The sequence below is a fragment of the Pteropus medius genome, unplaced genomic scaffold (assembly GCF_902729225.1).
Source record: "Pteropus medius unplaced genomic scaffold, Ma_sr-lr_union100, whole genome shotgun sequence".
NCBI lineage: Eukaryota > Metazoa > Chordata > Mammalia > Chiroptera > Pteropodidae > Pteropus > Pteropus medius.
This window is the reverse complement of record NW_024349802.1, coordinates 26,068,077-26,080,079: the sequence shown is the minus strand read 5'-3', so window position 1 is coordinate 26,080,079 and position 12,003 is coordinate 26,068,077. Positions and strand designations below refer to the sequence as shown.

Below are 12,003 nucleotides of genomic sequence, written 5' to 3'. Positions count from 1 at the left end.
AACTTAAATGTGCTTGAAACCACTGCAGGAGCTTGTTAAAATACTCAGTGCTAGGCCTCACCTCCAAAGATTCCGAATCAGTTGATCTGAGGTGGGGCCCGGAAATTTGCATTTCTAGCACTCTCAGGTGATGCTGATGCTGCAGGTGCATGAACCATACTTGCCTATTCTGGAGGTCATTTCCAATCTTGTCTGTTGCAGGGAGTCGGGTACCCTTGGACAATTTGGGGCATCTTAGTCACTGGGATGCATCAGCAGCAGCGGCCACGACAGCGGTGGCAGCAGCAGGAGGAGCAGCAGCCGCCTCATCATCGCAGCAGGCGCTCAAACCCCCTGGGCCAGCGTGGCTCGGAGCGGTTGTCGGCCAGCGTGGAGGGGCGGGATCTGGCGCCCGGGGGTGGAGCCTGGCGCCCGGGGGCGGGGCCTGGCGCCCGGGGGCGGGGCTCAGCGAGCCCTTCTCCTGCTGTCTGCTTTCCGCCGCGGCGCCAGGGGCTGAGGGCACAGCCAGCGGGCGGCGCGCCGCGGACTCCCAGGCAGCCCGCGGAAAGGTAATGCCGGGAGAGCGCGCCGGCGGGTCTTCAAGCCGGGCAGCCGCTATCCAAGTCCCTGAGCGTTCCTGGCGCCCCAAGCTGCGTTTGGGTGCCCAGGTATTTGCATAGATTCCAGGGAACGGCTGCCTAGCCAGGGTTTTGTATGTATCGCGGCGGGGCCAGGTCGGGGATATTTGGGATCTGCTGCGGGAGCCTCCTGCCATCCCAGGACATCCGGACTCGGAGACAACTTTGCGCAGCGGTCCTTTTCCAAGTTTCCTTTATTGCTATTGTCTTAGCGCCTTCCGTCTGACTGTCTCCCCAGACTCCAGCTTTGTTCTCATCAGGCCAAACCCGCGGTCCCCTAGGGCGTGAACCCTAGAGGCGCTGGCAAATTGCACCTGCCAGCCAGGGTCTGCCCAAGCTCCCTTCCCATCCCTGCCAGTTCCACTGTGGTCCTCTGTACACTGGTGTTGGGCATCCAGAGATCCAGCGCCCACAGGGGCAGCGGTCCTCGCCCTATTCCCCTGTGTATTCCGGGATCGAGAGTAGGGCGTCAAACCTCCGGGATGTGAGTGATTTGGGGCCGGAGAAAGGACGAGAAAAAGTTTGGAGCCTCGGCTGGAGCTAGGAAACCGGCAGCGCCAGGCTGCACATGGCAGGAGTTGGAGAGAGTGCTAGGGGCTTGGCGCCGGGCAGAGAGACTCAGACAGAGATGGAACCTTGGAGGCTGAATCTCCAAGATTGGGCTGTTAGTGGAGATGAGGTGCTCATTGTGTGCGTGCGTTGGCATGAAAAGGCTATGTGTGATTGCAGAGAAGATTGGGCGGGGGGAGAGGGGAGAAGAGAAAGGAAGAGAGCGGTACTAGGGATATATATAATTGCAGTACCCAGTGTGCACTTTTTTCCTCTTCCAGATATTTTGGAACAGCTGTGGACGGGATGCCTTCTTGTACCCGAACTCCTGGAGGTGGGGTGTGGGGAAGGCTAAGTTTTATCCAATCTTAGAGCTGGCTTTAAAAGCGAACAGGTGACAGAGACTTCGTGCGTGTGTCTGTGTCGTGTCTGTGTGTGTGTGTGTGTGTGTGTGTGTGTGTGCGCGCGCGCTGTATGCCGATGCCACCGCCGCGGCATCAATGAATGCTGGACCGTCCGCTGAACCTCTACCCCGCCCCCTTCCAGTTCTCAACCGCGGTGTGGGTTTTCTTGCCATTCCCGCCTGAGGCTGACAGGCGAGAGGAGAGAAGTGATGGTCGCGGAGTGAAGGAGACAAAGGGGCACTTGGACGACCCTCTACCCTTCGAAGGCCAGCTGGTGTGTGTGTGTGTGTGTGTGTGTGTGTGTGTGTGTGTGTGTGTGTGTGTGTGTGTGTGTGAGGGGATTCCTTTTCTCGCCATCTAGGGGAGAAAACACTGGTTGCCGAGGGAAGAGTAGGAGCTGGAGAAAGACAGGTGAAGCTGAGCGGATGAGAAACAGAACGGGAGGAAAAGAGAGCAGATTTAAAAGCATTTTGCCTGATTGGCTATAAAATTATAAGTAAATTTTAGAGAGATGGTGGGGGGGGGGCGACCCTGAAGCTAAAATTTTAGCGAAGTGGGTGCAGTAAGTTTGATTGATAAAGGTATTTAAGTGAGTGGTGTTAAAGTAAGTCTGAAACCTTCGCTGAAGTTTATTGCTGGTTTTAGATAATCTCCTTTGACATATCTTTCCAACACCTCCGGAAGTACTTTTTGACTGTCAGAAAGAAGTAAAAGGCATATATATATACACACACAAATAAAATGCAGCTAAAATGAAGTTTAAATGAAGCTTTGAGCAGGATTAAATGGCTTGTGTAAATTCTGAATGTTGCTAAAATAGCCAGACAAAAATATAGGAAAAAAAAATAATTGTAATAAGAAAATGAAAGCTTTACAAGAACTTCAGTAATGAACACATAACAATTGATGGTATGATGCAGTAATTATTTTCGTATTTACGCCATTAACGATTGTAATTTAACGTTAATGTCCTGGTATTTTATTCCTTCTCATTTGCAGACAAAAGCACATCTGAGACACCATCAGGGAGTAATTTGGTAATATAAAGTCATGAATAGAAAACACTAAACCATGCTCAGAACTCTGACAACATAAAGCGTGAAACAAAATAACCTCATTTGCTGTTTATTATCTGTCTTTATAATTCTGTGTACTATCATTTGCATAAATGAATAGCTAAATTGTATAGTATATCCCCTTTAGGAAAAAAAAAAAAAACGATGCTCATAGATATACTAAGGTGAAATTAGTAGGTAGATAATTCTTACATTAAGCACAAAAAATATTTTTAAAAAATTTTGCAGCATTAGAAACCATCTGGAAATAATCAGAATGCAAATTCAACCCACCTAGGCATCCTTATTTTATTTAACTTGATTTAAGTAGTTTTTAACAATATGTATGTAGTCAATTGGCAGACCCTTAACTTCTCTAGCTAATCTTAACCAAACTAAACCAAACCATACCGAACCAATATATTCTACATACATTGCAAAGCAATTTTGTTAACCTGACAAACTTTTTTTCTAGTCAAACTTTCAAAGAGTAAATTTTCTGAAATTGAGAAGAAAGGAGTTTATTGGGAAAAGCTCAAAACAAAATTCTTTCAGCAGATACTTAAGTTATTAACATTTTAAGATAAATAAACATGAGTTCACACATTTTACAACTATCGTGCATATTTTTTGCCTTAGGATCTTTTCTAAAACTGCCTTACTCATATGATTAACGGAACAATTAATACCAGTATTAATAGAGCTCTGAAGTAATATGCCAACAAAACAGCTGAGCAGAACATGTAGTGTTTGGAAGGAATCAATCACATGGATGTTTTAAAAAATCCATTTATTTTTGCCAGGCGCACAAAATACCACAATGATTGAACACACCTTTTCCTTTTCATACAAATATGCTGGTCTCATGTGGAATAGCACAATGAAATCAGTATTTGAGAATGGATTTCATGTGGGAATAAGAACCTTGTATATATTTTAAGTACAGAAAGAAAAAAAAAGTAACAAGTGAGTTGTTCATTATTGTGGAAACTGGTGATTGTGTAAGATTAGGGCAAATCCTTACAGTTTTACTGGTTACAAACTTGAGAAATGCAATAGTGCAAACAAAGCATATTTTGAATACAGGTTCAAGTATTATATTCAGCCTTAACCAAAGTCACTATTTCTCTGTGTTCTCACTTTTATATTCCAAATATTACAAAGGCTGCCCATTTTTTTCTGTATTTCTATTGTTCTTCATACCATTGTCCTATAGAGGAGTTCTGTATTTTTCTTTGTTTTAAAGGTTAGAATCTGACTTAGTTAATTCATTGATTTATTTCTGCAAGATACTCATTAACTACCCATTATTAACTACCAGATATTGTACTAGGTACTGGAGATTCAAAGATGAGTTAGACTCAGTCTCTGTATTTAGAAAGTGAGGGAAACAGTTATGTAGATAAATAAATACAATAAAATGTAATAAGTGGCAGTCTATCTGTGGGCTTTGGACAGAGATTTCAGCTCTACCTTTTACTAGCTGTGAGGACTGGATTACATTTTTTAACCTCTCTGAGACTCATTTTTCTCATCTGATAAATGCAGGAAAGTAACATCCCTGGATTACAGAGTTGTGAAGATTACATGTCAACATATTTTAATACTCTCCATCTTCAAAAGAAATGCTGGATCTCATACTTCTCAGCATCTCTTACTTCATTTCTCTGTTCCATATCATTGTCAAATTTCTGCAGAGTCTTGTCTGTATATATGCTATCTCTACTTTCTCTCTCCTTTACTATTCGTCCCATTCCCATGTGGCTTCTAGCTTCACCACTTATGGAAACAACTTCTGTTGAGATCAGCGGTAACCATCATGTGGTAAGATCCAGTGAGCTGCATTCTTACTCAACTTGTTGGAGCTGGTCCCTTTTCCTTTATAAGTTATCTTCATTTGGCATCAGTGACTTTGGTGGCTTCTATGACACTGTACATCTTCAGTTTTCCTCATTTTGCTTTACATTTCACAGCTGGCTCCTCCTTTATAACTCCATCTCTAAATAAATATTGGATCATTCCAACATTGGGGCTTCATCCTGGGCCCCCTTCTTATATCTCTTCTCTTTACCTCTCTAAGTAATTTCTTCCACTTTCATGGTTTTAAATCTTATTTATATGCTGACTCAATTTATGTCTCTAGTCCATACCTGGCCTCTGAATTTCAGAAACATCTGTTCAACTGTCAGTTTAACTTCTCCACTTGGCTATTTCACAAGCATTTACAACTTCTTACATTAGAAATTAAAGTCTATATTGCCACTACCACCAACACACTAAATTTATTCTTCCTTCAGTCTTTCTCATTTTCAGAAACACCACCATACATCTAATTATGCAATCCAGAAACTTTATCCCTTTTCTGCCAGCACATTTTTTAATTCTTCATCATGTATTTTGTGTTCTGGGTGGGTATTTGCCTAGTACACACAGGTAGGCCTGCTAATGTTGGTGGTTTATAATTTGTATCTGTTCTGATTAGCCATGCTTTGACAATACCAGCTAATGAACATTTTTTACTGTTACCCTTACTTGTATCTCTCTGCTTCTGTCCATTTCCACTGTAACCCCCCCCAAGAGTCCAAGCCAATATCATCTCTCACCTATTATTTTTGTCCGTATATGATGAATTTGTGTGTAAATCATTAGTATAACTATTTAAAGCTAACCCGACATCCTTCATTTTATATATTGTTAAATACATTTTATACAATTTAGTACTAGGAATTTGGACATCAATAAAGGGCAACTGCCTTGCAATAAATTAATGTCCCACTAATTTAATGCTAAGAGGTTGGATACTTTTTAAAGAGGAATTTCTTTATGGGTGAGGAACTATGCTTGGTTGGCTTCCATACCAAAACAACAGATTATGGAATTTCAGGTTGTTAACTTTGCGCCAAATTTGGAATACTATGCCTGCATTTAATTTTAGAAAACTGAAGTCAGATAAGGTTCCAAGTTCAAGTAATCATAATTTTGAATGGTCTATTTATTCTTCTTGACCAACAGAGAACATTCAATCAAAAAGCTAATCTAGAAATATAATTAAGTGGCAGTATCAAGAATGTTAAATATCGATATACAGATTTTTTGACAAATAGTAGCAAATGAAAGCAAAATAATTGGAGTAAGATGTATCATCAGAGTCATCTCTAGAATTGCTTGTTATTCTAGTCTTTCCCTCTTTTGCTAGGAGGCCAGTGTTCTTAACAAAATGGACATCTTTGAGTACACTTGACTTTGTATTCACTTCATTTGTGAATTACAAGGTTGTACTTCAACAGGGTAGAGATGACATGCATGTAACCATGTAAACAAGGCTCAAGTAACTTCTCAGTGATGTCATTGGAACTGAAAGATCAAGAAAAGTCTAAGCTTTGATTTTCTAAAGATAGAAACATCTTCATTCACAAAAGAGGCACAGGAATGCAAGAAGAATTGGTTAGATTGTAAATGTACTTTATGATCTCTGGTAGTCTGATGATGCTGATCCTGGCTTCTACTTTTGGATTATATTGGGCTGTAGACTCAGCCTTTTTGTAACCTTCCTTTCTCTTTTTCTTTCTCTCTCTTCCTTCTTACTTCTCTTTCACAATTTGTTTCCTTTCTTCCTCTTCTTTAGTTCTTTCATTTTACTTCTTAACTTTCCCTTATTCCTTCCTGATTTCTCTTCTTCTCCTACCCCCTCATCCTTTTTATTGTCTTTCTTCTTCATTCTTGTATAAGTAAAAACAACAAGGAAAGATCTACCTGAACTTTTGCCCTTGGTGTTATTTTAGTATTTAATCTATCACATTGCCCCTGCCTTTTGTACGTGGTGCTTTTCACTTTTATACTTGGTGCCCATCACTTCAAACGTATCTTAAGAACCTTAAAATTCTTGAGTCAGTTTTTCCTGTGTCAACAAACAAGCATATAAGAGGTGGAAGAAGGGTATTGGTAAAATTGCTTTGTGAATCCATACTACCATACTCTAGAATGACTTTTTTCCAATAAATAATCTTTACCGTCATGTGATATAAAGGTAGAATGCCTGCTTCTTAAGCTCAGGTACCATTTTGGAAGATGCATGTTCATCTTCATAGTGCTGATAACAGCAAGAATAATGGTTTAAGGGACAATAATTAATTTTTATTGAGTGATTTCTATGTGCCAGACTCTGTGCTAAATGCTTGATACATATTGTTCTATTTATTCCTCACTCCTGGCAGTCCCATATTACAGACAGACTATGCTATAAACTATAGTATAGTTTATAGACTCTGCCCTATTAAAGACAGACTAAACAAGGTTAAATTAAGTGAACCAAAGTTGCAGAACTAAAAGTATTGGAGTGGTAATTCAGAGCTTTTAGCTGCTGTTCTCTATACTATAGTAGAGATACTTCCTCAGTATCACGCAGATGCTATGTCTATGAATGCATTCATATTGATAGTGAGCTACAGGGATTCCATGAATCCATAGTGTCTGCCTTAATGGAAAACACCTCAAGGAAATGATGGGTGGGGAGAGTGGTGTTCAATGGCCCTGTGGGCTCAAGTTGTATAGAAGGGCAGGTGGATAGATCCTAAGGTGAGATCCTTCATAGAAAAATATGGTAAAGGCAGCTTATCATAGTCTCTTTCTCCAATGTGGTTACTGGGGAAACCTGAAAACCAGTGGGATTTTCAGTGTGGGATGATCCAGGCATCACAGGCTTTGAAAGAGACTTAAGTGGCTCCTGGCAAATGCTTTTCTTTCTCTCTCAAGGCAGTGATTTTTAAGTTTTTTTGGATAAACATGCTATAGATTGTCTTTTGTGAGAGTGAATGGTATAGAGCACTAGGTTTGAAATAAAATGTCAGTGCAATGAGTCTTGACCGAAGACTGGGAAAAATGGAAGCTCCTATAACATAAACTGAAGCAATTGCAATCAGGTGGGCTCATATTTTGCAGCATCAATGCCCTATGATCCTATATATGGGGAGGGACTGAGTATAAAAAAGAAGACAGTTGGCAATAGGTGCTGAGTATCTTACCGAGACTTCCAAAATTAATCCTGTGTTCTAACAAAGTTCATATCAGAACCCAGTTTGAATTACATGAGAGCATGGGCAGTCAAAAATCATGAGTATTCTAACAGCTTCCAGACTATGACCTTTTTTTACAATGCTGCTTCACAAAATACCTAGGTTGGTCTTATTCAAATGGTAATCAGAATATGACACTAATCATGTCAGAGTCCTCTGATGGCGTCCCACTTCTCACTCTTACTAAAAGCCTAAGACCTTATGGTAGCCTATAAAGCTTCGTGATTTGCTCCCCTGTTACCCTTCTGACCTCATTTACTGTTCTCTTTTGTTGAATGAATGAATGAATGAATGAACAAATGAACGAATGAATAAGTGAATGAGTGAATTACTCTTGAATGAACCAGGGAATATCCAAGGTGCCAATAGTGTTTGTTGAATAAATAAAGAAGGGGGAGACTCACTGTTTTAATGAAGACATTAGAGAAATTAAGGTTAGAAACAAAAGACATGAGAACAATTTGGTGAGTGAATGAATGAAGATAAAAGCAGTATATCAGAACTGCTGGATGCTGACCTTGAGTTTTTATCATTTCTTTATTTAACAAGTATTTATTGAGAATTTAGTATGTACCAGGCACAAATTTAAAGGCTGGGTTTCCATCAATGAACAAGAAGTCAAAGTCACCAGTTCCTTGTGGCTGGCATTCTATTAAGAGCCATATATTGTAATAAAGTAGACAAAATCATAATTTTAGGTAGCAATATGTTTTATAAAGTCCCTTATAAAAGACCTTAGCATAGAGTTGGGAGCAAGATAAGTTTAATTGCAGATTCCATATCTTCTCGGCATTAAACACTGAGTTATGTGGTCATTTGTCCCCCTGCTTCCTGTGCTAAAAATGGTACAGATCTCAGAAATGACTATAGTTTAAACAGTCTTGTATTGAGCGAGTATATTGTCTTTCTTAAGATTTTTCCACTAGTAAAATAAGACTTTCTTTTAAAATATTTGAAAAACAGAGTTTGACAAAAGAAGGTCCCAAACTAATAGCTTCTGTGAATGTGCTCTGCATTTAATTTTAATGCTATAGGAAATATTTCAATGATACAATGGCACTTGTAGTATTCTTTTGATAAATAATTTAATAAAAAAAAGTCAAATTTAGTGTAGAGGGCTCTTTTCTTGCTTCAGGCATCAATACATTCATCCTTATAATTAAAAGAGATAATTGTAAAAATTTAAATTGTAAAGGTTCAGTTTCCATGTGATTTTTACATTTCTTAATTTTCTCAGTACCAGCTTTGGCCTCTTTATTTTCTGGTTCATGTTAATTTGTTATGGCTGTGATAGAAAATGAATACAGGCTCCAAATCAATATGATTGGCTTAGAAACATAAGTGATTAATGGCAAAGTCATACCAACAAAGAAATAATGATTACTGTGGATGAAGTGTTCAGTCTTTCCGATACCTCCCACTGGAGTCCTTGGTGACCATGGGGCCTGTATTTGTATTCTTTCACTGGATTAAAAAGTTAACACAAAATTAAAATCTCACAAATTTATTATCTCATCATTTCTGTGGGTGAGAATTCCAGACAGGCTTGGCTGGATAATCTGCTTAGGATATCACAAAGATAAAAATCAAGGGCTCAGCTAGCCTGAGATTTTTGGAGATTCTGGGAAAGAATTTGCTTCCAGGCTCATTCAAGTTGTTGGTAGGATTCAAATGCATGGGATTGTAGGACTGAGGTCCCCATTTCCTTGCTGACTGTCACCGGGGGATTGTTCTCCACTTCCGGAGGCATTTCTTGGCTCATGGACCCTCCTGTCTTCAAAAACGGTAACTGGGTTCCATCCTTCTTGTGCTTCAAACCTCCCTGACTTCTTTTCCCACCTCTCTTTCACTTCTAGCCAGAGAAAATTCTTTGCTTTTTCATTGAAAAGGTCTTGTATGACTAGATTGGGCCCACGGAGATTATTCAAGATAATCTCCCTCTTTTAAAGTCAACTGATTAGTAATTGTAATTACATCTGCAAAGTCCCTTTTGCCAAGTAAGGTAACATATTCACAGGAGTGACAACAGAGTAAAAAATATGGAGGCCAAAATTTTGCCTGCCACAGGGCCTATGAGATCTATACATGGGAATATTGCTGTCAAACTGAAACAGAGTAGCTGACCTGCCAACAAGATTGGCTGGAAAAGTATAAACCAAGTCTGCTAACTCACAATGAGCTTGAAAGGATTGTTTGAGGCAATGAATATAAATGATTTTCATGGATTTGGAATCTAAATGGTTAATATTTGCTACTTTTCCTGCTGAGCCTTTTTCTTTGGTCTGACATGAGTCAGAGAAAGAAAAATATGAAGATGACACCCAGCACAGCCACTACTGAATCATTTAATAAATATTTATTGAGTGTCTATCCTTTTTTCAGCTATATTAGGTTTAGGAAATAAAAACTAAACAAACAAACAAACAAACACAAACCAATGACGCAATGCCTAACCTCTTGGAATTAATGGTCTATCCAAGAAGATAAACACCATGATACACTGTGATACACACCTCGATTCAATTTCTTGCAAAATATTTTGGAGAGCAATGGGGCAGTAGTATAGGGAGGAAAACGAGGAAGATATCCTAAATGAAATATAATTAAAATATTTTTTAGCTTGAGAACACTACCAGGAGATACCCTAACAGACAAAACAACCAACCAAAATAAATAAATAAATAAATATTTCCCTATTTGTTTTCTTGAACTTCAGTTATTATATACTCAATTGAAGAATTCCATGGTCGTTTTCCCAATTTTTTCACCTAAAATCACATTTCTAAAAAATTATATAAGTTTTCAAAATGTAATTAGGAAAAGAGGAATTTTTCTAATTTCCTAATTTGCCACAACCCCAGTAATAACATCAACATAGATTGTAAATACAAATGCATGCACAAATCCTGTTCTTCAGTCATAGCACACGCCATGTGCTGGCAATTGCTCAGAACTGCTGCCTAGATGGGTGTTACCATAACCTCAAACTGCTGCAGTGAATCAGAATGTCCTTATTTAATTTTAGATATTCCAGAAGGTGTGTTGCAGTGTTGATAATTTTAAAATACCATGAATTATTTTGGTACGGTCGCTAAAAACTAGATTTCAAAGAAAAAATAATTTAACCAAATTTACAGTAACCCCTTCTATCAAAATTGAATAATATTGTGTCTAGCTCACATTTTAGATGAGTAGAAAAATTAGACCAACAGAGGCATGTGAATTACACAATTCTAATTCTAATATCTTCCTTAAAACGTGTCTCTAATGTAACAACTAATAAAATGATTTACAATTAATGAAATTATTGGCAGCATATTTCATAATTATAAATAGGAGTTTTATATATTAATGATAATAGATGTGCAATAGGTTTTGAAAGTATAAAATAGACAGATTTTAGGAATTATTACTTAAATGTATTTATTAATGCATACATTTTGTCAATTTTTATCTGTTGTCTTTTAAATTATTACATGGAGCTAACAAATAAACATATATTTGAAGAACCTATTCTTTTTTTAGTTTTAATAATCAGAAGGTAGAAAATATATTCCTGGACCCTTGTTTTTAATTGATGTTGTCTATTTTCATGCTCCAAAGGCCTAATGATGCGTTAAGAATTCTCCATTTTTGTTGGTTCAATTTTCTATTGAGCAACATTCCTGAGAGTAATAGAATAGAGAGAGAAGATTGAGAACTGCCCAATATTGGCTACAGTTATGGAAATAAGAAAATGATGGGAAATAATTCAGGTTATTTTCATTTTTCGTTCTTATCAGAGATTCATTGTATTTATATATAAGACATGGAAACTATCCCATTATAAATTCATAGCTATAGTTATATCAGCATATTAAAAACTACTTCAAAATGGAATTATTTTATCATTTTGAGTTCTTTATTTTCCTTATAGAAAAATAAATGCCAATTGAGCTGCAAATTATAGAGGATTATCTTCTCTCCTTATAAGAGATAGTAATATAAATATTATTTTGTGAGGAATTTAATTTGAGGGTTGAAGGAGTGATCTTATTAGCACCAGACTCCCTTGGCCAGTAATCTCATGACTATGAGATATATATTAAATCCTTTTCTATTTATATTCTTTGGCAGGCTGTTATTCATTGTTACTGTAGAGATTTTGTTAAGTAATTGTTCTCCTGAGAAATCATGGGTGCTTTTTCGAGGTCATGATTTCCTATGAGCTTAAAGAGTAGGCCATACATCCTCTCTTCAGTTAAGAACCCACTCTATACCCATTTTCTTTAACATGTACTTTATTTGTAAGGTTTCTGACACTCCT

General features: G+C 38.2%; 1 long non-coding RNA gene across 1 annotated transcript in view; it reads left to right on the top strand.

Annotated features, from left to right (window-relative positions):
- Positions 1 to 476: 476 nt before the first annotated feature.
- Positions 477 to 12,003, top strand: part of LOC120581647 (uncharacterized) — a 190,147-nt gene continuing 178,620 nt past the window's right edge. Inside the window, exon 1 of the long non-coding RNA XR_005647361.1 lies at positions 477 to 548. This is a non-coding gene — a long non-coding RNA (uncharacterized LOC120581647). The remainder of the gene's footprint in view (positions 549 to 12,003) is intronic.